Source organism: Netta rufina (genome assembly GCF_964035555.1).
Source record: "Netta rufina genome assembly, chromosome: 9".
Taxonomy (NCBI): domain Eukaryota; kingdom Metazoa; phylum Chordata; class Aves; order Anseriformes; family Anatidae; genus Netta; species Netta rufina.
Window position 1 is genome coordinate 25,288,597 of NC_140132.1, and position 23,219 is coordinate 25,311,815.

Here is a 23,219-nt window from a genome sequence, read left to right on the forward strand (position 1 = left end):
CACCCAACACCCATCGCTTGTGGCCTCCTGCCCCACTGCTCACGGCTTGCTCCAGCATTAAAGACCTGTACGTGGAGCACGGAGCTGCGCAGAGGAGCAGAGACACTCGGTCCTTGTGTCTCCAGCGCTTTCTGCTGGCTCCTGGGGCCAGATCCTGCTCAGGCACCAGGGCAGGAGGGACACCAGAGGTCGGAGCCCCAGCAGGTGCCACCAGGAGCAGCCAGCCCCTGCTGGGGACAGGGACACGGGGGTCCTGCTACAGCCAAAGGCTCCACCATGGGGCTGCGTGCTGAGTAAGGAGTTATTTAGTGGTGCAGACAAATTAAACACATAAATAATGTTCGACTGTCGGAATCTTTTCAATAAAAACAAATTATGAGTTTTATGTATGTAAAGCAGCGTCGCTTGGTGTGAAGGATCTTTTACGTGTGATTTATGCCGTTATTAAATACGGGGCAATTTTTAGAACCGAATCAGTGCTGCAGTTCAGGACCATTACACCGCATTTAGCACAAATTCACAATGAATGTACTTTTCAAAACGCCTTTCCAATGCACACCCTATTGGCAGCTTTTAAAATAGAAACCGCTTTCTTTAAAATAAAGCATCAGGGTTTTATTTTATTTTATTATTTGTCGTCTTTTACTTCCTTTCCCCTGGGAGGGAAAAACTGAAGGAGAGGCCAAACAGGCGGCTCCAGGGCTTGCAGGAGATGCAGCCCGAGCACTCGCACAGCACCAAAAACGTGTGCAGTTTCCCCATTCCTGATCACGGCGGGGAAACGGGGGGGTCCCTGTGCTGGGAGGGCTCCTCCCTGCCTGCAGCAGGCCCCTCAGCCCCAGGCATGCAGGTTTTGCAGGGCGAGACCCACGGGGTGCTTCTCATTTTATTGCAGTGTTGCAACAGCTTTGCTCCTGTGTAACAGATATGAATTGTTCGCTACCGTTAATGAGAAATAGAGAGGGAAAACCTACAAATATATTAGGTTTCCAATCCCTTTCTGCTACTTGGAAACTGAAGAAAGTTTTGGCTCTCGTACCGTAAATTAAATATTCGGCATAACAGCCCTCGTGGGCAATAGAGAAGTGCTTGTAAGTGCTTGAGCTCAGCCCTAAAACAGTCTTAAACTTTCTATACGTTGAACCCAATACCTGTAGAGCCACTGCGGTCTCTGACTTCTGTCGGGGCTGCTTTCAGGTGCGGGGTAAGGCTGAACAGAAGCAGCACCCAGCAGCAAGCTCCTGCCGAAATCGCCTGCACCAGGAGCGGGTGGGGGCTGAGCGCCCGGCCCCGAATGCCTGGGAATATTTAGGATTACCAGTCCAGAAGCGTTTCACAAAAATCATTCTAATCAGATTACTGTTCGTTACGGCCAAAGAGGATGCTGGTGGGGTGGATTACCTGCCTAAGCAGCGCATGATCAATCAATGTGTGCTTTTAATTGGTCTAACGAATTTACCTATCAGAATATAAGGTTTTATTTAGTTTTATGTAAGGTTTTTCCAGGTTTTATTTCAGCTTCCTCTGAGTACCCTTGCAGTTCTCTCAGTAAAATTTCCAACAGGTTGGTCAAATCCTTGATTTTAGTTGCAGAAAACTGTGTGTCTCACAGGAAGGCAGCCACGAGCCGCTGGTGATTTTTGAAACCCGAAGGCAGGTTGTTCCCATTTTTAAAGCACAGCCCACACTTACCTGCTTCGTTCGTGTTGTGGGGAAACAATTACAGGAGCAAAAAGTGAATTCCCTCTGGACTGAACTTACAGGCAGCCAGCAGTGAAGGGGCTGACAGCAGGGAGCACACGGTGAGAGGTTGCCTGCCTGCTCAAGCCCGTCCCCAGGCAGCAAACCCAGGCACAACTCCTGCAGGTTTTGGCTAGCAAGAGGAGCTTGAGGAGGCTGCTGCCACCTCCCCACTGCCCCCACCACATCACCATAAAGCTGGGCACCTTCCTGGGCAGCTCCATGATGTTCTCACTGAGCGCTGGAAGTTAAATAAAGCTCTCAAAAGGAGTTATCAGGTAAATGTTATGGATGGCTGTGATTTAATTTATGGGATTAGTTTGACTTTCAATTACCAGGCTTCACACTGAATCACTTTATATTTTGAGCTCTGTAACGAGCACTCCTTACACTCGATCTTTCATTTAGAGAAGGATTATCAATAATTAGACACCGTGGCCTTATTGATCATCTAATCAATAACTACATTAATCATCAGCAGTCTAAAAACAATTCACTCTTTGCATTAAAAGGAGTCATTGCAATCAAATTAGCATCCTTTGCTGCACACCCATCGCAGGTGGTACCTTTGTGACAGACGTAATTTCTGAGCACCTTACGGCAGAGCGAGAAAGGTTTTCTCTTTCTTTGAGCATCCTAATTGAGTTTGGGTCATTCTTTGTTAATTGTCACTGTTTATTTGTCACTAACAACAAATTTTTGCTCACAAACGATATCAGATTTAGAGACTGAGCCTCCAAAGATGCCACACATGAAAAAATACAGAAAAAAATGTCTTAATGACTCCCTCTGCTTGTGGTGATTGGCAGTGGGTAGGTCATAGAAGAATATGAATTGTCTTGCAGTGCTTCTTAACTTGCTTGCGCATTGCTTTATTTTAAAACGAAGCCTGGAGAAGCCCAGTGCTGCTGGGGAGTTCCCAAATCACACGTCCCACAGTCCAGTTAGTGGTGCAGCACTCACAAAGGCAGCTGCACAGAACTGAGATCTGTGTGTGTGTGGCCCCGGGAAACGATGCTGCTGGTGGGAGATGACACAGCTGCCCTCATCACGGTGTGCCACTGCCACCTTCGTTCCCCTGTGAAATAAAGTAATGTAGGCCTGGAAATCTTCCTGCTCTGAAAACTCCATGTGTTTTGGCATCGTTTCGCTGGAGACGTGGATGAACTGGTGGGCAGAGAGTTCCTCAGCACCTACCATGTGGCACCTGCGTGGAAAAAGAGGCCACTTCCCATGGCTTGCCCCAAAACTCCCACTCTGCCTGGATGTTTGGTGTTGTAAACCACAGCATAACACAGGGGACAGTGATGCCAGACACTTTCTCACCCATTTTTTCCAAAATGTGAGCTTAAACATCTGTAAATGCATGCACTTTGCATGGGAGGTTCTTTGGAAATACTTTTCTTTTTTTTTTTTTTTTTTTCCCAAACACTGAAAATGCTCCTAATTTGCATCACCATGGGGCCGTGCTGCCTCCCGAAGGCTGCTTCCCATGAATGCCTTTCTCTGAGTGCTCTCCCCTTCACCATGTAAAATTTGCCCAAGCATTACAGGTAATTCCACCGTCCTATTATCCAAATTGCATTGGGTCTACTTAAGCCCGAGCAGAACACCTGATTAAGTTTGTGTTTGCCACTCCTCAGCCATAAAACACATTTACAGCCAGCCCTCTCCATGAATCAGGTGAGACTATTAGGAAAACAAGAAACCACCCCATAAATTATCCTAATCTGCTGTAAAACTGATCTTAGCAATTAATTTAGTCGATTGTGTTTAACCAGCTGGGAAGTAGCCTAAATAATGTAATCATTTTGGATGTTTCATTGAGTGAAATCCAAGAAAGCCGTAAAACTCACTCAGAATAACGGGAAACCATCGGTTTGTTTGTTGATATTATGCAAACCTGTTTCAGGTGTGAACGTAAATCCCTTCTTGTGAAGGTGTACGGGCTGGGAGGAGCTGCTGGAGGAGCTCGGTGTGCCTTTGGCACAATGATTTTCACATGGAAGCAACCCTTGGGACTTCGAGAAGAGTTTTGTTCATGGAGAGGGCCAAGCACAAACCCAGGGTTTGGTCCACAGCAGGGAACGTGTACGGTGTTATTTGTGTCCCAATTCTCTGGGTTTGCCCCTAGTACTGACACAGAGATGCCCTGGCAATGGCCATCAGTGCACAGCTCTGGTTTTCAGGTATCTGGGGCCATCTGAAGGGGCAGAAGGACTGTCACACCCTCAAACCCACAGACTGGGTGGTGAAACTCAACCCTGCACCTCCCAAAAGGGCTGTACGGGTGGGAGAGGGCAGCACCAAGGCCTGACCTCTGAAAGCACCTCTGCATGGGCTGTGTTCTGCCAGCCCACCTCATCACAAAACGCTTTTAACAGCGAGATGGGAGATTTGGGCTTGCCCAGCCACATGCAACAGGCAGAGCCATCCAATACCTGCTGCCGAGGGGATTTTGGCTGGGCCGCCACTGCCGGAGCTTTGCTGGGAGAACAACAACGCTGGCTGGCACCAGCACGTAGCTGTGCCTTGCTGCTTGCCAGGCACATTATAATTTTTTTAAATGATAAAATCACTTCTTAATCACATCTTCTCATTCTTTGAATTAATGAAGGACTTGTTCGGCGCTCTCCTCTCCAAAAATAATAATAATAAAAAAAAAAAGCAATCAAAAAACTGGCAAACCAGAAGCGGCCTCGTGTGTTTCTGTGCCTCTGTCACTCGAGACCTTTGACTGATAGCGAGTAAACCTTTTGTGTTTAACCCGTGTAGCATTAAACCTTTCAGCACTGGCGGTACGTGGGAACAACGGCGCTCGCTGTTTTGTTTGATGTAACACTATGTGCGGCGTGGTGAGAGGCTTCAGCTATCTGCACGGAATATTTTAAAACTGATGCAGTTGGCGCTAAAGAAGTTTTTAGCTGCAGAGGATGGTGACGCCGCTCCTCATGTAGTTATTAATCGGGTGGTATATAAATTGGCAATGATTATTGTTGCTGTAGCAGAATGCACTCACATGTAGAGAACGATGTACGCACACACACACACACACACATCCATGATTTTCTTGGTTTTAGGTATTTTTGTGCTTGTGAACCAAGAAGCTGCTGCTGCCCAACCTCGCACACCCTGGTTAATGGTCATGGCTCTGCTTTTCTAGTTTTATTGAGCATCGTTGTCTTTTGCCTTAGCTGGTCATTCTGCCCCTCACCCTAAGAGCAGGGTCCAAAGGCTTCCAAAGCCGAAGAGCATTCACCCTCATTTTTCCCTTCTTATCCTGCAGTGCCAAGCACACCATGCACAAAGCAGGTAGGTTTTGGCTCAGAAAGAGTGGCTCTTCCCAAGCTGGATCTATGTGATGCCTGTTTATTGTGATGCACGCCTGAATCCACACCCCCTGCATCCTTCGGACGGGGAAGGACGCGTGCAGCACGCAGGCCAGGCACGGAGAGTGACTTCGTTCAAGCAGCACCGTGCAATAAAACCCAGCTTAAAAGACCCATAAAAATAGCAATTATGAGACACGAAGTGATCTGAGGAAGGGCTGGCGCAAAGAGGCCTCCCTCCTTTTGATGTTTATTGCCACAGCAGAGCAAATACGAACAATGCTGTTTTTCATGAACACTTCTTAGCATGCAGTATTTAACATTTGGTTCCAATTTTCACAGTTACATTGTATGCTTTCATTATGCCATTGTCTCAGAAATCGCACAGGCCGTAACAGTTGTAATTTATCTTTTGTGCTGTGTAATTTGGAGCAGTCCGGGCCAGAGAGGAACATCTGTATGGAGAGACCGGTGTCTGCGCACCCTGGACTTCTACACTGGGACGTGTTATAAGGTCACTTTCCTCATAAACTTCGTTATCGCTGTTGGTTTTATTCATTATATTTGACATATTAAGCTTCTGTATCTTGGCATAAAGGACACAATATTGCAGCATATTGGCAAGCTCATTTGCTTTTCACAGCTAGTGTTGTGTCCAAATATCAGTCCCTGGGGAGCGACACGTGTATATAGACTGCAGGAAAATGAGCCTCAGCAGCAGGTGGCCTTTTGCAGCCTAATGAACATGGCAATCTGTTACTATCACGGCAAGGCTTTTCACCAGACAATTAGGCAACTAAGCATGTAATTATTCAGGCCAACAAGAAGAGGCTCTTCTCTAATTTCATCTTTTCATTGCTGTTTACTCACCCACACTCCCCTCATTAATGAGAGATTTTCCAGTCTATGCTAATTGGTTTCAATAACATTCATTTCAGTTGAAAGGGAACGATTCTGTTAATTGAGAATCGAAAGCATCTTTTCATTTCAAGTGCGTCCTGCTATGGAAATCTGAACACTCTCAACAGGTTCGAGCTAATGAAATTAAGTTACACAGCCACTGGTGGTGTAATAGAAATAAAGTAATTTATTTTCACTGAAGCATGTGCTGTAGGTCCTGAACAATTAATCCAGCTCGTTCGGGAGAGCCATTGGAGAAGGCGATTTTGAATAAACACGGCTGCCTGCTTCAGATCCACCGCTTTCAGCCCCACTTTGGTTAAACTGCTGAGCTTTTCAGGACGACCTGGAAATGCTTAATGAGAATGATACGCGCTCATGGAAACACTAATTCTTTAATAGCTGTTGAAAAAAAACACAAACACAACAACACAGAAAGCGAGCCGCCCCACAAGGAGGCAGCGTGGGTGCTGGGGCTCTCAGGGGAATGCAGGGACCCCCAGCCCAGGACTCCCAACGAGGCTCACCAGCTGCCCACTGTGTCCAGCACGTGATGGCGAAAAGGGTTGTGGAGGTGGAATCCAATTTCTTCAGTATTTTGGGCCTGGAAAGCAAGAGGGAACCAAAGACCAAGAAGAAAATAATCTTTTTTATTATTATTATTTTTTTTTTTTCCCATTGACCACAAGTTCTAGGAACTATTTTAAACAAAAGCTGATATTCTCAGTTATCTCCATAATTTCTAGCGTTCAGGCTCTAAGAAAGCTTTGTGTCAGTGACAGTACCTGTTATCACATCTGCAGGGCAGGCAGCTGTGGGCACCGCATGTCCTCTGCGATGGCAGAGAGAGCAGTGCCTTTCCAGGCAGCCCCCAAAATATCCGTGTTTAGCATGGAGGAAACAAAAGGTGGAGCATGCAGGAGCGCTCGGCGTAGCTGGATGCAGCCTGATGTGCACAGGCATATGGAAAGTCAGCGTAATTCCATCTGCAATTATTTATTGTAAAAGTACAAGGCAGTATGTATTTAAAGTATCTTATGGTCATCCAAAATACTTGCACATATAACTGAATAAAACCCCCAAACCATACATTTTCTTGACTTCATGATTTTTTTAAGGGAGACTTCCAGCTTTTCCTGCCTCTCTGGTGTTAAATGATGCTGTGGAACATATCTTAGCACGAGTGAAGGCACTGAGCCCAACCTTTGTCTTTATCGTAGCTGACAGTGGTAGGTCTGGGTTCAAGTCTGCGTGGTAAGGACAGTTCCACCCAGCTCTTGCCGCTGAGCTAATTGCTCACAGGACGATGCCCTTTCCATCGCGGGGAGCAGGACCCGGGCTCGTTGCTGGTTGTGCTTCATGGGGCCTCAATTTGGAAGCACTTGTGTGTGTGGGGGGTGTGTACAAGCAAACCTGGGCTTTTTTTTTTTTTTTTCTTCCAAAGCTGACTTCCAAAATGCATAATGGGCACGGGCTGATAAAATAACGCACTGCAGGCTGCTGTGAGCATTTCAAGGAATCAGGTGCTCGCTCCTTGTGCCGGTGCGGAGGCACCTGGGGTTGCCAAGGCTACGCAGCCCCGTGCCCCCAGCCCCTGCACATCTGCATAATCCCAGAGCAGCCCCATCGCGTTTCCAAGAGAGATTGATAAATGGCACCTTGCTCGCATGATGCGTCCATTTGCATGTGATATATCTCACGACTCCTGCCTTCTAAAGTATTGTGGCTGATGAGATGTCACAGTGTGTGTGCATGCGGAAAGCAGAGGTATGTTGTTTGTTTGTTTGTTTGTTTTTTCTCCGTCTGAAAATGCCCCAGAACTGTGAGGTGAGGGCATTTTGTTCCTAAAGCTTTTTCTTCAGAAATTTTGAAGACAATTGTAACTCTAACACCAGACTTTGCTTTGGTCACGAGGGCATGGAAAACGGTCGCTGCTCTGCAGGTAGCATCCTCACCGTGCTTTAATGGCCAAACTGTGTGGGGTGGGCAGAGCTGACTGTCCTAGAACATGCTCGTGTGCCTAAAACTGGTGGCATGGAGTAGATTTGGAGGCAGCAGGATGGGTTCAGGAGCACGGAGAGGCCTAAGTGTACCAGGTAATTTATTCACAATGAATAATGCGAGCAGGCTGCCTTAGCATCTTATTTCCAAGCCCAGAGATGTTTGTAACAAATCTCCTCCGAGATACATTTGTAAGTGAAATGAAGAAACTGTTATTGAAGCAATATGAGGCTGGAGCCTGGTGCCGCTCTGAAGACCTATGCCGTATTTCATCCTTTAAAAGCTATCATTTTACTTAGTGAGCTGCTCACTACAATTATACAATGTTTTTCTTGGCCCCCAGCTACATTAAACATCCATTTTATAGCGTTCACTGTATTACCCTGAAAGCCTGGCTCCCAAGGAGGGTTTGTAAAGGGTTATACTGTAAAAAAGTACACAGCTTCCTCATTAACTTTATGGCTTTACGGCCTCGTTTGGGCCACCTCTCCTTCCTGCCTGCGGCGGTGGCTCTGGGCAGGCGGCAGTGCCCTCTCCTCCCACCCCACTGACCTCGGTGGTGGTGCCACAGCCCTCCAGACCTGTCCCCAAGGTATTTCTGCTTTTGACACCTTTGTGGGGCAGCTGGGCTACTTCACGGTGGTGCCTGCTGTGGGGATGGTCATCCAGCACCAATATCTGTAAAATCTGTTACCATCCCTGTGCAGTGCAGGAGATTGTACCGTGCCACACAAGCCTGATTTGACTGCTGCTAATTATCGGCAGATAAGCATGGTTGGCTCTGCGGAGGCCCCTTGGCACACAAGGCCCGTGGCTGCTGGTATCTGTGCCTATTACATATCGATAGGCTAGGATTTATTGCCGAGAGCGCAGCCCGATTGCTGGGGCTTGGCTGGGAGTCGTGCGCTGGGGAATAGGGCCGGGGGCCGTTAGCTCGGGGTAATCTATCAGCCTGCTATCAATTAGGGACCATCCACCCGCTGATGCTATCGGCAGCCTAATGGCAATAATGGGCTTTACTGGCTGGCACTGGTGCACTGGTGCAGGAGCAAATGTGGCCAGGGCTTGCTGAGCACCCCGGGGGCTGCTGTGCTGCAGGGGGAGCACGGGGTCCTCCAGGCACCCACGGGTGCTGCAGGGAAGCCTATGTGGCATGCATCATGCGGGTATTTGTGATGGAGTTAAGTTATTTTCCTCTGAACGTGTTTCCTATTACTGCCTCTGCTCCACGAGGCTATTTTTACCACATCGGTGTCTGCACTGAGTGCTCCCCTCCTTTTTCCCTGGTTGTTTGTAACTCGGCCGTAAACACCCGTCCTGCCCAGGGCTGTGTGGTGCTGGCACGTGAGGGGTGCTTGGGATGACACAAACCTGGGGTCCTCGCTGAGATCCACCCCTTGCACCCAGCCGGGGCAGGCGGGAATGGCACAGAAGTTTCCTTTCCCCTTGCTGCCCCTCTGAATCCCTGGCCCCATACATCACAGCCTCGCTAAACTCTTCTGATTCAGAAAGGATCCGAAACTGGCTCAGAGGCAGTGATCTGGAGTTCATAAAGATGCGAGATTCATCCAGGCACTGAAGGGTCTCCGCTCTCCGAAATGGCAAGTGAGGCAGGAGAGGGGAGGCTGCCCGGAATGAGAATGTGTCCCAGCATCACAATTAGTGCTTCGCTATTAAGCGAGGCCCCTGGGTGCTGTAATTAATACCTCGCGATGCCACAGGTGAGTTATGAAGGTACTATGTCACACACAGGGATAAACGAATAATTCTACTGTAAACCTATTAAAGGTGTACAGGCAGCAAAGTGTATAGGTTAATAAAGTGTTCAATAATAAATAAAGATACAGGTAATAAATTACCTGGCTTTGTCATCACCCAATTTGTGAACCTCAGTGTACTGGAGGAGAAATTCCTATCGGATCTGTGCTAGCAGGAGCTGCAGAGGGCTGTGCAGCCACGCGTGGCCAGCACGGCGGCATCGCCCTCGCCTGCGAGGCCAGGAGGCAGCAGAGGAACATGTCCCGGAGATTTTCTCCTGCTGAATATTTCAGATCAGCTCAATATAAATAAATCAGGCCCTTCCAGACTCAGCAGGATCCTACCTCCTGCGATATTGCTCTGTCATCCTATTCCTGCTCAGGCTTCCTTCGGCATCAGCCCGGCTGCATCGGTTATTAGGTCTGTGCTCACAACTGGCCGCAGTTAGCATCCAGTTACAGCAAAACCCAAGGATAATTGTGAGGTTTTCCATCCAGTGGATTTTCTTACCAGACCAAAAGCGAGCGCCAGAAGGACTGAGGCTGGGAGCGAGCGCATCCCAGAGGTGCCACGGCTGCTGCTGGCTCGTGCTCCCCGCGAGCAGGGGTCCCTCTGCACCCACACCTCCGGGCTGGGTGCTGGGTGCTCCCCGACTGCCCTGCCTGAATTTAACCCCAAATCCCCAAGCTCAGGAGGGATGGCAGGGAGTGCCAGAAGTGCCTCTGGAGGCAGAATCCGGGGGCAACTGAGATCTACTTCCCCTCAGGCTCTCCAAGAAGGATTTGTGGGGTGTCTGGGAAAGGAGTGGGGTTGCAGCCAGGGGCCGGCCACTCCCTGCATGCCCTGCACTGCTCTCACCTTTGCCAGGCTGCAGGCTAACAAATGATGGATCTGGGGGCAAGTCTCATTAGGGGAGGAAATCATCCCAGCCTTACTCTTCTTTGGGGTCAAAACTTTACCAGCTGTGCAGCCACTTCCAAGGGGCACTGGGGGTGAGAGCTGGGGGCAAGGGCAGGGCAGTGCAGCTGGGATGTGCTGGGATGAGCTGGGATGTGCTAGAATGAGCTGATACATGCTGGGATGTGCAAGAATATACTGGGATGAGCTTGGACATCCTGAGGGATGCACTGGGATGATCTGTGAGGCACTGGGACAATCCCAGGATGTTCTAGGATGTCCCGGGATGAGCTGGGACATGGTGGGATGAACCGAGACATGCAGGGATGCACTGGAATATACTGGAATCAGCTGGGACATGCTGGGATGCATCAGGATGTGCTGACAGGAGCTGGGATGCTCTGGGGCACACAGCACAGTGCTCAGCTCCTTGGCCGAGGCTCACAGCAAGCTAAATGATTTCCAAAGCCATGCCTTAAGGTCCTCCGTGGATTTCTCTGGCGATTCCTGACATATCAGTATGTCCTGAGCTCAGGCCATGACAGGGCCTTGCTCTGGGTGAGGTGGCACAAGGCTTCCAGCGGGCTCTGCCCGGCACCGCAGCTCCTCGGGCAGGGTACATTTGCACTTCTCAGCCTCTTGGGCCCATGGGGAGACCGGTGCCAGTGGTGCTGTGCTCATCCCCTGGGGTGCTGAAGCCCACAGGACACCCGAGTTCACCCCACGCACCCATGGCCCCGTTTCCAAGCAGAGAGAGAAACGCACAGCGCCAAAACGGGGGGGGAAACAACAAAAAAAACACACACAACAGCAGCGGTTAAAAACGTCTTGCATTGCTTTCCTGCACGAGGGAAACTATTTAAACTGGCACAAAATAAATTTAAGGAGCATATTCTTGGAATTACATAGAAAAATACCCCGTATGCTTTGGCAGCAGCTAAACATATCCTTAATAGAATTCATATGGGGCCTGGAGTGATCACAATGTTTGGAGAGGAGCCAGATAGTAAGTAATTTAAACATCACAGGAAATTAAATTTTAGAATTCAATTTTGCATAAAGTTTTCTGTAATGAAAATGTCACACATAAATTATGAAGTCTGATTATATTCTTTTTTGACTTTTTAATAAAATAATAGAGGCACTTGACAGTCAAGAACAAATGCATATTTTATGTGAGCAGCATTACGTTAAACTAACGTCCTGTGGAAATAATGGAACAGATGTTAACACTGCTATATCAGTTATCAGGTGCTCTGTTAAACAGCCTCAAACACAAGTATTTATTAAAAATGCTAACAGGATTGTCTCTTAGGGTTATCTAATTGTAGGTTTAAAATGTGGATGTTTAATGTAATTAATTATATCTGTAGAATTATATACTTAGGCCACAATTTATTGTGTATGTCCATATATAAATTATACGGCGTCGTTCACATAAATTAGTTCAGCACGGGCAAGGGGAATGACTTTGGTGGGAACACAAACCAGTTCCCAATGCAGGAAGAAATCAGAACTACGCTGAATTTCCCCTGTGCCCCACGAGGGGCTGGGCATGGCTGCCCAAAGCCTGGAGGCTGGGAGCACCCTGGCAGGCCCCTCGTGGTCATGGATTTAACCTGAAAATGGGCAGGTTTAGGTTAGATAAAAGGAAGGAATCCTTCACCAAAAGGGCAGCAAGGCCCTGGCACAGGTTGGAGTAAATACACCAGAAAATTTGTTGTTTCACACTTTGTGTTTGGTCCCTGTGCCTGGCTCCATCGCAGGCCGGGGCCTGGATGGCCTGTGGCAGCCGCACCAGCACAGAAGGTGACACTGTGGGTGCTCCACAGGCAGGGGCAGGGCTTTCTGGTCCCCTCCCAGTGCTCCCAGTTCTCCCAGTGCCAGCAGAGACCAGCGGTGTGGGTGGCACACCCACGTCTTGGGGTACCTCCCAAAAACACAGCTGCAACCAGACGCGTCGTCCTCAAAATATAACGGCGTGAATGGCTTGGAAAAATAAAGCCTGATTTGTTTCCTTGGATTTAAATTGGTAAATTATTTGAATTTCCCCACCCCTAGGTGAATGATTTAGATGGCCTTGACCCCAGTCTGACTGCAGGGATTAATGTGGTATAATGATTGCTGAGGCTATCATTGCAGCAGGCATCATTAATTATCCTTATTGATTGTAGCTTTCAAAGATAAAGCATTATGCTGACTGGAAAATACCCTCTTCCTGCAAGGTCAAGGCTAAAATAGGGCAGCTAAATAATTGCATTAACAAACAAAGAAATAAAAATAACCTCTTGGAGAGCTGTGTAATTAAGATCCAATTACAACATTTGGCCCCGCTTGCGGAGAGGCAGGAATTCTTCCTGCGGCAGGGGACAGGGACGGGGACAGGGATGGGGACATGGAGACAGGGACACAGGGACGGGGACATGGGGACCCCTGCCACCATGTCTGAGAAGTGCGAGGGCCCAGTCCGAAACCAGTAATGGTGCTAGACAGGGGGCTGGGGGAAGGAGGCAGTAATTAGCCTCAAATCCTATTAGATTTCCACTGGATCGTATAACAGAGTTTAAGGACGCCCTGGGCACGCTGCTGTGGATGTGTCCCTGCTCTCAGGGCTGCAGTCAGCTCCTGCCTCTCGCCCCACATCCCCGGCACCTTGAGGGAAAAGGATGGGCCCAGGGGCATTGAGGAAAGCCATCTGCCCAAGCACAGGCCAGGCACCGTGGGCCTCTGCAGAGGCTTTGCCTACAGGCCTTGGAGCCCGTCGCGGGGTCCGGTATTTGATAAGGATGCGAAGCGTGTCTCAAACAGAAACATTTTTTTGACATCCATTTAATTATAATTATTTTAATTTCAACATTTGTCATTGAGAACCAGGCGATCTGGCACGCCAATTCACCGATCCGCTTGCTTTCCCTCATTTGAAATGTTAAAACCAACTCAGTAATTTACTTGAGCACGAAGACCACTTCCCGTTTAAGCAATTACAGGCTGCGATTTCTGGCTAACGGGTGTCGCTGGGGGCAGACAGGAGGTGGTGGTGCCGGGATCCTGCTCCTCTGCCCCCGTTGGATCCATCCCACAGGCGCTTTGCTGCATCGGGGCCTGAGTTCCCGGCAGCGTGGCATCGGCCCCTGACAGCTTCATTAGTGCCAGATGAATCTTTGCGGAGTTAGAGATGTCACGCCAGGTAATTAATAACGTCCCCCAGATATGCAGATTTTCCTGGGCCTTTTGTGCAGAACAGCGCGGAGAGCGGAGCGCCACAATCAGGTCCTGGAAAACCTTCTGCAGAACGGCGCAGTTCCTCGGATTTCTCCCTCATAATAGACCGCAAGAGGGAAAAATAAATGTGAAAAGGAAACTATAGGAGCAAAAGGAGTTTGCATTATTGTTCGCGCTGTGAAAAAGCAAGGTGCGGGTTGTAAAGAGCCAGGGGAAAGCTGGCAACAATAGGCCCCATAGCAACAACAACTTCTAAGGGGAGCAGGAGGCGCGTGGCTGCGCAGAGCCCACTGCCCACGCCTTGATCTCAGCAGCACGGTGCATCGTGCTGGCCCGGGAGCCAGGCAGCCCCATGGGGACAAAAGCCCCCCGCTGCCCTGCCACACAATGGCAGCTCCCTGCTCACTGCACAACCCTCACAGGTGGGCAAACAGCATCCTGCAGCCCTATATTGTACACATCTCTGTGTCCCACCATCCCTACAGCACTGCACCCCGGCACCTTGCGTCCCTACAACCCCACATCCCTGCACCCTGCACCCCACGGGCCTCTCTTGTTAGCTCAGGTCATGAGCGCATTGACTCAGAGAGGGGGAAAGAGCAATGACAGGCACTGGAGGTGCTCCTTGAGCAGCAGGGGATAAGATAAAACACCAGAGGACATGAAATGATGCGATGGGAGGCGCAGAGGGTTGTGTGGTGGCCAGAGTGCATGGGAATAGCACAGGCAGGGGATGAAGATGAGGATGAGGAGGGCCAGAGGGCAGCAGGGTGTAGGAGAGCCCATGGACCCCCAGCTGGGGGGCTGCAGGGCCAGCATCTTGGGGACATCTCCTGCAGCCCCCGCGTGCCCACAGCTGGTGCAAAGGCACGCAGGCGCCTCTGCCACGAGCTCCTCCCCTGCTTTGACCCCTGGGGAGCTATTTTTAGCTTTTGGGGGACTGCTGCTTCCTCTCCCTTCCTTTGTCGTTGACTGCAAGCCCCTCGGTTTGAACCACATTTCTCTCATTGCATTAGCGAAAGCAGAAGTCGTTTTGACTCAATTTTTACATGCAAAGGTCACCATTAAAAAGTCATAATTCAGCGCTGTACCGAAGGCTGGGCCCTGCCGGCGCTGTCATTAGAGCAGAATTTAAGGAGGTTCTGCCTGAAATGAGTCGGTATTTTTAGCTAACAGTATCAGTCAGAAGGAGCGGGGGGTGCCTGGGGAGATAACGGCATGGTTTAGATTTCTGCCTTTACGCTCACTGTCACATTAAAAAAATAAATCATAATTTTGATTTTCCATGTCCCTGAGGGAGAGATTGACAAGAGCATCCAGTCCTCGTAATTGGATCATTCCTCTGGGAAAGTTGGCTCCTCCGCTGAAATCCGTACTTGCTCTAAGGAAAATTGCTCTCAACGTTATTGAAAATATTTTAGGAGGCTGAAGATTCTGGGACCTTTCCAATTCGAGTGCTCAAGTCAGTCATGCCAAAGGAAGACAATAATGGGAACCAAATCTGGAGAGCATTTCACTTAATTGGAGCCCAATCCTGCAAGCCTGGAAGGCGCACATCCCCCGCGACTGCTCCGGACCTTCCTTTGTTAAGGGCTTGCAGGAAGGAGCTGTTAGGACGCCTTCCAAAATAGATGTCTGAAATAAATTATTTAAAGTGTTTATGTTTTTTGATAATGAAAAATTCAAGTGTTTTGACATGGGTGAGCACTGCAGAGCATTGCTGCGAGAGGCCGGTACCAAGCCTTTCTTGGAGAAGCCTCTTCCTCGCCACCACGGGGCTGTAGCATTTTGGAGACCACCTTTGGGGGATGATTTTGGGCAGTGGTCCTGCCCCAGGACATCTCCTGATTGCACTCCTGGGTTGCTGAGCTCTGTCATGGAGGTGTTCTGCCACTGCTGTCACCTCCCCTGCACTGCTGGGGTGTCAGCAAGTGCAAGGAGGCAGCGGCAGCTGTGCAAGGAGGTTGGGTCAGAGAGGGCAGGGAGCCTTGTTGTTGTTGCAGCCCTACAAATTACTGCACCTCTTTGACTAAAGCTTGCCCTCAGCAGCACAGGTAGCTAAGAGGTGGGCTTCTCCAGGGCCAGGCTCTGGGGCAGGCGAGGCAGGTCTGGTGCTGTGGCAGGGGGTTGTGCCGCCAGGGCAATGCCTGCCGATGGTGCCCCATGAGCAGGCGCCTCTGGAGAGGTGCTGGGAATGCTCCACCATTTCCCCAGAGATCCACAGAGCATAACGGGGCTCCCTTTGGGAAGGGAAGATTGCTGATGAGCTATAGTCTTCCCTTCCTTCCGCATAAATTAATTGTACAATTTAATAAACTAACAGGTGGTTCCACTTCAGAGAAGCAGATGTGAGCCTGAATGAGCAGAGTCTCCTCTCATCATCCACTCGTCCCCCAGCTATTCCTTCCTTTATATTTTTCCCTTTCTCTTTGCCTCTTCCCCTTTCCCCCTTCTTCTCCATCTGATTTATGAGCAGCTACAGAATAAAATGTTTTGTTTGGCCTGTATGAATATTGATGACGGGGCAGCGCTGATTTTGGCTGTGTTCGTAACTCTGGTGCCCTTCCCAAAGCTCAGCCTCGTGCAGGCACCAGGGATGCTGTGCAGAGCTGGCGATTCTCTTACGTCCGGATTTATTTCGTGGGCCACATTTTCGGAAGGCAGCCCCATTCATTAAGCCTGCATCTCGTGCACACATTTGTCTTCAATTATCTTCTGAAGAGAAAACGATAAGTACTTACACAAACCTACAAAGAAATTAAACACACAAAACAAATGAGCCTGGTGTCTTCTCGTTCTTTCGTTTCCAGTGATAATGCCCGGGGGAAACACTTGCGTGGCCACAGATGGAGGATGGCCTGAGAGCCCCAGGAGGCTTCGGGCTGCCCTCTTCGGAGGAAAGCTCTCTCTCATATTTCCCATGTGGAGAGGAAAAATTGCAGCGCTGCTAATGGCTGGGGCACGGCAATGCACAGAAGGGAAGGAGGAGGTAGCTGCGGATGGAGGAAAGCCTGGAAAATTCGAGTGGGAAATATTTTGATAAGAAGTGTTTTGGGCTTATACAAATATTCAGAAACTTCTGGAGCCCATTTATCACTAGATTGAACCCAGATGGTATCGGGCCGTTTGCATGGGCTGGAATGTGCCTCCTCGAGGCTCTGCAGACACCCAGGTCCCCGGGCTGGGGACTGGGAGGGAACGTGGGGTTTGGGCATGGACAGCCTGGGGTGCCCAAAATGTCCCCATCTGAGCCAGGTGGGCAAGTCTGCACCCATGGGACCTGTCTGCAGTCTTGCACATCCCTTCCCAAGGCAAAGAGCGGGGCTTCAGGTGTTGTGGGCATGATTCTGGAAACAGTGTAAAGGGCATGGGAAAAGCAGCTTAAATTCATCAAAGGCTCGGGGGCAGGTGAGTGCCCAGCTGACATCAAAAGCGAAAGCTGGCACATATCCGTGCCTTTGAGAACCACCTCCTGCCAGTTTAAAACACTTGAAATGAATTTACACCTCTTGCTTGTTTACCCCTTCTTTTTGCTTCCCGTCTCCCCAGCAGGCACCACAGTTTCAATTTCCTTTCTGCTCACTGCTGTGCTCCTTCCAGCAGACTGTGGCTACCAGGTCCCTTCTGTTCCCGTAACTACATGGGTAACCCCCAGGAACCCACCCAGAGCCATCCCCACATCCTTCGTGAAGCCCCTCAGATGGGGCTGGGGAACCAGGGTGCAGAGGGACCCCACCAAACCCCGTTGCAGCCCTTAAGCCCCCACGCTGAGCTTCTTTCCTAGAAAAGGAGGCCTTGGCCAACACGGTGGATGTGCATTTCTTGGTCTTTATTGGCCCCTGGAGGACTGGCGTTGTTTGCACAAACAGCGCGTTGCCTAATTCAGAGCAGCTCCTGGAGGGCTGCAGCCACGAGCGCGTCAGATAGCGATCTGCACAGGCAGAAATTAACTCGGGATGTGTAATTCCCATCAAGCAGGAATAATCTTCAAAGTCCTACTGGGGTGCTTTTTGGACGGCGGCGCAGTTTTCCCTGCTGTAAATGGGATGTGAAAGAATTAACTGGAGTTGGAATGTTATTGTTTGTGTCAGACTCTGTTAACCACGTTAAAACTATATATAATACTGCAATTTCCTATGTAAAAACTCTCTAATGGGCAATACTCAGAAATCAAAGTCTTATGTAGCGGTTAATCTTCTGCACGGACAACGCCAAGTTTAAATCCAGTCCAAATGCCACTTCTCAGTCACAGCTTTAAAGGATTATAAATGATTATAATGGTATTTGCCTACTTGCCTGATACATAAGTTCATGTCAATGTTATCTTGGAAATTGACATTCGGTTTCATCTTTGAGGTGAGAGAATAAACTGTTGACTACCAGCTTCAGAGAGGAAAATGGATTAGCTATAATGTAATTAGAGCTCCATTCACAAACGATTATTTTAGTCCACTGCACAAAACACGGCGATAAGAAACACATTCAGCAAAAGCGAATCGGGAAAGTATTTCGCTGGAATTCGCCCTTTGTTTCGCGTCGGGCGACACGCTTACTGCGTGCAGCTCCCGTCTAAGACACCCAAAATAGTTTCACCGAGCGTGCAGGCGGCAGCCCCACCGCCGGGGCCGGCCCCGATGCTCTTTTCTCTGCGTGAAGGAAGAAAAGTGCTGCGGCTCTGAGCCACGCACACAACGCCAGCGCGATGGCCTCCTCCCCTTGCTGGTTCGTAACTTCTTCCAGCACTCCGTAAATGACAGCAACCAAAACTGCTGTGGCTTTTAACCACATTTTTTTTTTTGTCTATGTGCCTCCTCAGCTCTTAAAAAAGACATGAAGGAATAAGAGTTGTCCCCGAGGATGAAGGAACAATGGGAAGCGGTGATAATTTAACAAAAATAAATAAATTAAGCTGCATACGCTGGTGCTAATACAAATGCTTTGTGAGTGGCATGAAAGATTTCGCATTATTGTCAGAACAGCACAGAAATCTTTTCTTTCGCATTATAAATTCAATTTAATTTTATGTAACATGATAAATAATGGCAAATTGGACTTTATTATGCATTCAAGAAAGCAGTTTAATACAATTGTTATTTCTGGCGTTTGTGGTTTCAAGATGCTCCCTCGTGAGCAGAGGTTATTTTTTAACGTGTGAATTCAGATTCGGTGACCCGTGGTCCTGCTGCCCATGGTGCCAAGGCTGTGGGACGGGGCCTTACTGCATGGTACGGGGATGCTGGGGTGCGTGGAGCTGTGTTTTGGGGCTGGGAGCAGCCACCACGGGCACTGAACCCTCCTATGAGTGCAGGCACATTGGTGGCACAGGGACTTCTGCGAGCGATGCTGCTTTTCCCCTTCCCCTGGCACTTTATAATAAAGACGTGCCTGAAAAACTACAGCGGAATTACGAAGTGGAGATTATTTCAGGAAGACAATGCAAACTCAGAGGCATGAATGTCACTCCAGCACAACTCACGCACAAAGCCCTCTCCTTGGCAGCTCCTTAATAGAAAAGTGAGCAGGGCGAGCGTGCAGCAGCCCAGCCACTGCTCGCCAGCCAGGCCCGCCGAGAAATCTCCAAAATGTTTTTTTTTTGGAGGACTTAGCTCTTCTGTTCTCGTGGCAGGCTCGCTAAGTCCTCCCCATCCCCTTCCAGCTGCCCCGACTGCCTGAGCCCCGGGTGGATGAGTGCAGCAGCGCTTCCACCGCCGGGCACCGCGGGAGGTTGCCTTTGGATGGGGACACGGCACGGCACAGACAGCACGGCACAGACAGCACGTCCGAACGCATGCTTCTCGCAGGCAGAGCAGGCAAACATTTGTGCTGGCAGAAAAAGGATGCCCAGAGCTGAAAGCAGCTGCAGCTTCAGTGCTGGGGCTGAGATCTCTTGCAGGGAAAAGCTGGCAGAAAAATAACCACTTTGGAAAAAAAGCTTTTCCTCTTCTTGCTGGATATCCCTCAACTTTAGAATAATTTCAGATGGACAAATTAAAAACTACGTTTGAGATAAAATATGGAGCCAGACGTAGATTTAAGCTCTGGATCTAACTCCGAAACCACTTGCAGCTTGACACTGCGTAATGATTTAGTGTGCTGCATGATTATATCCTGTAGGTAGCAGCTCAGCAAGTAGGAAATAATTCAGCCGGGGACTTGGAAAAGAAATAAGTTTTCTTACGGGCGCGGGACTTCAAGAAGAGTGGCACAAAGCTGAAACCCCGCAGCTGTTGTATGAGTGCTTGAGATCCTAACCTGCCAGTGGGCTTGTAGCTATGGTGAGAGTAATACAGCCACACATCAGGTAATGCCTCTATGCACAAAATAATGTTCTCTGAAGGCCCGCAAGAAAATACCCCCCACAACAGGCCCCCGTTATCAGCCTGTGCCCAGCACATCCTCAGCTAGTCTGATTATCTTGGTGAAATTAATTAAAAAAAAAAAAAAAAAAAAAAAAAAAAGGAAAAAGGTTTAAATGCTAAATTAAAAGAGGTTACAGCCGAGCTGGGCATGGTGGGGAGGTCCCAGGCGCTGGCGCTGCGCTGGCAGGCAGGACACGGAGGGAGGGATGACACCGGTGATGGATCACCCGGCCCTACAACGCTGCCAGCTGCAGCGGCTGGAGCAAGCCCCAGCTCACTATTTATAAACCTCCCCAGCTGTATTTTCCTAGGCAGAGCAGCTGGGCGCTGCGGGAGTGTGAAGGAGAGGATGTTAACAGGTTGGCTCGCCGGACTCCGGAGAGTGCTTTCGGTGGCGTGAGACGGGGTTCACGCACAGGACAGCACTGAAAATCCTTGCCCGAGCAGGCTGGGCTGCAAACTGCCCAGGGCGAGGCTGGCAAGGAGGATCTGGCTGTTTACTCATTAAAAGGGGAAATTATCCCGATGCCTGGTGCTGAGGGTAGTGCCCGTCCCTGCCCCGGCTCGTTCTGCCCTGCTGGCATCAGCTGGCACCGAACGCCCTGGGCAGGATGCGGTCCTGGGGAGACCCAGCCCCAAGAGGGGAAAACCCACGCAGAAATGGCGAAAATTGGGCGAGTGTTTCTGTAATTTCTGCTCTTTGTGCTCGGTGACACATCCCCACCGCTCCGCACGGGCTTCTCTTGGCGCTGCTAATGCAAACATTTAATTTTGATGATTTATAGCACGGCTATAAAAAAACTCTGGATTACACTTTGGAGTCAAGGTCTCAGCTCGAGAGCACATTTTTATAGAGTCAGCATCTCTGTTTTTAAAAGTTATACTTCAATATTAAATATGACTTTTTTTTTTTTCAGCAAGTCAATAAAATCCCTTTAGACCAGATAATAAACTCATTTCTTCTGGGCTGGCTATTGTTTCTACGGTGGGTCATATCCGGCAGCCTTTAACACCATCTCGCTCAGCCTCTCTGATCAGGATTTGCACCTAAAAGCCCCCCTGAGGGCATGCCCAAGCGCTGCTTCTGCCCCTTGGTGCCAGCACAGCCAGCACTGGCCCACAGACCCACTCCAAAAAGCTTCCCCTGCTCACACAGGCATTATTCTTGAATGCAACTTGGTTTTATATCCTAAGAAGAAACACCAAGGCCTCTTACAGCAAGTTTGTTTTATTTGGATAATAAAGTTTTCAGGATGTAAGGAGAGAAACCTTTGTGTTTTCTTCAAAAGACGAGTAGTGGAGAAAGGCTGAGTTCATAACAAATGTTTAAATATTTCAGTTCCTTAAATGGGTAAACCATATTACATTTCTACGTGTGTTCTGCACAAAGCCACCCCATGTGAACAACCAGCAGTTCTTCCCACCAAGCTCCTTACAAACTCTGATGACTCCAGCTCGATCCCCCGAGCTGTGGCTCCACGCACCTTGCTCCTGCCTTGGAGAGACTGAGCCCATTGCTTCTGCTGCTGCTGCTCATCCCCATCCTGCGCCTATCCCCATCTCCATCTCCATCCCATCAGCATCCCTGATGCAGCGCTCATCCCATCCCATCCCATCCCATCCCATCCCATCCCATCCCATCCCATCCCATCCCATCCCATCCCATCCCATCCCATCCCATCCCATCCCATCCCTTGCCCAACGGATCCATGTCCCATTCCCATCCCATCCTCATCCTCTCCCATCCCCATCCCATCCCCATCCTGCCCTCTGCCACCACTGGGGCTCCTGCAGGAGCTGTGCCAGGATCAGGCCCCCAGACGTGGGCACTGCCGGGTGGCTGGAAGGAGAAATGCTGGGGGTGGAGGAGCTGATGGTATCGGGCCCTGCCGAACACAATCCCGTGTCACGGCGCAGACGATACTGCTGCTGAAGTGTGGCACAATGAAACATGACTTCTGCGCTTAGAGGAAGATGGGTGTTTTGTGTTTTTAGAGCTCGCAGAATTACCCTGTAATCTTATTTATTTTCTAATACAAGTTTCTGCATAAAAGGGTATCACAAGATAAATAGAAATTAACTGATTATAAGGATTGCCGTTCCTTAAGTACACGTTTATCAGACCATTTGCCATTCTGTTCTAATATCTTGACATAAGAGTGTCAAATTAAACACTAGCCAGATTATGATAATACTCAGCACTTTTGTAGCTTTCCTATCTGATTTGAAAAGCTTTCGTCTTCATAAATGCACTTGAAGTTGGTGCTTTATAGGGTTTGATAGAATTCATTTCAGGGTTAATAAGCCTTCTCTGAACCATTTAACAAAATCTCTGCAGCATCCTATCCCTGAATAGATTCAGAATACCAAAGAGTGATTTAATTAATTTGTCTAATTAATTGAGGAGAATTGAAGTTATTTCTTTCCTGCAAATTGCTCCGTGTTACCAGCAGCAAATGTCAGCTGAGTTACATGTGCGACACGGCCGCGGCTCCCACCGCGCGTGAGGTTATCTCGGCCGTGTTTTAGCGGCGCATGAAATTCGATGTCTGCGACCATTCGGGGCCAGCTGCCCATGCGAGTCTATAATTACTTTTGCCACTTTGCTTTTGTGGAGTCATTCATTACGAGACTGTTCTTATCTTGTCATACCTCCGTGTCATTAGCAATGTTTTAATGCATTAGTGACCAAAGGCAGGTTTAGCGGCGGTGATTAGAGCGGCGGGGCCGCCAGCCGCCTGAGTGATGTTTGAAATATTGGAATTGGTCTCTTAATTTCTATCAAAACAGACGGGCGAGGCGGCAGCGTGGAAAACTGGCGCTGCTCCGCAGAGGGCCGCGGGGGAAGCCGCGTCCTGCCCAAGCCGCCGGGGTGCTGCTGAGCGGAGCAAGTGGTGCATGGTTTTACTGCAGCGTGATTTTTTCACAATTAACCTCCCATCGACTTGGCTCCAGCACACGGTGCCCATCACAACGTGGCTGGTAGAGTTGTAGCCACTCATCCATGCAGCTG